At 37.4% G+C, this 695-nt stretch overlaps 1 protein-coding gene across 2 annotated transcripts in view; it reads right to left on the minus strand.

Moving 5' to 3' along the window:
* The window catches only part of MRPL45 (mitochondrial ribosomal protein L45), a 45087-nt gene that overhangs the window by 21363 nt on the left and 23029 nt on the right, over nt 1–695 (minus strand). The gene's annotated exons all lie outside the window — the stretch shown is intronic.

Consider the following 695-nt stretch of genomic DNA (forward strand, 5'->3'; position numbering starts at 1 on the left):
TCAGTGAAAATTCTAAAAGTGAAAAACAGAAAATAAATATAAAATTAAAAACTTGATAGGTAGGTTAACAGCAGATTAGCTACAACTGAAAAGAAGACAGGAAGATAGATCAGAGAATATCCAGACTAAAGCTGGAGGGGGAAAAAAAAGGTTGGAAAAATATAGAAAAGAGCTGAAGACACATTTGGCACATAGTGAAAGATCTAACATATGTGTATTCAGAACTACACAAGGAGATGAGAAAGTGGAGCAGAAGCAACATCTGAAGAGATGAGTTCTGACTGAGAATTTTCCAACACTGACAAAAAAAGCACCCAAAGATTTAAGAAGCAATATGAACCCAGAGCAGGATAAAAGACACACACATGGCCTGGTGTGGTGGCACATGCCTATAATCCCAGCATTTTGGGAGTCTGAGGGGAAGGATCGCTTGAAGCCAGGGATTCAAGACTAGCCTGGGCAACAAGGCCAGACCCTGTCTTTACAAAAAAACTAAAAAATAAATAAATAAAATAAACAAAAATTTAAGAAGACATAGATAAATCATAGTAAACTGCTGAATACTAAAGAGAGAGAAAAAATCGTTTTGTTTTTTTTTTTTTTTTTGAGATGGAGTTTTGCTCTGTCGCTGAGGCTGGAGTACAGTGGCACGATCTCAGCACACTGCAACCTCGGACTCCCAGATTCAAGTGATT

This window comes from Colobus angolensis, unplaced genomic scaffold (assembly GCF_000951035.1).
Source record: "Colobus angolensis palliatus isolate OR3802 unplaced genomic scaffold, Cang.pa_1.0 Scaffold50, whole genome shotgun sequence".
Taxonomy (NCBI): Eukaryota; Metazoa; Chordata; class Mammalia; order Primates; family Cercopithecidae; genus Colobus; species Colobus angolensis.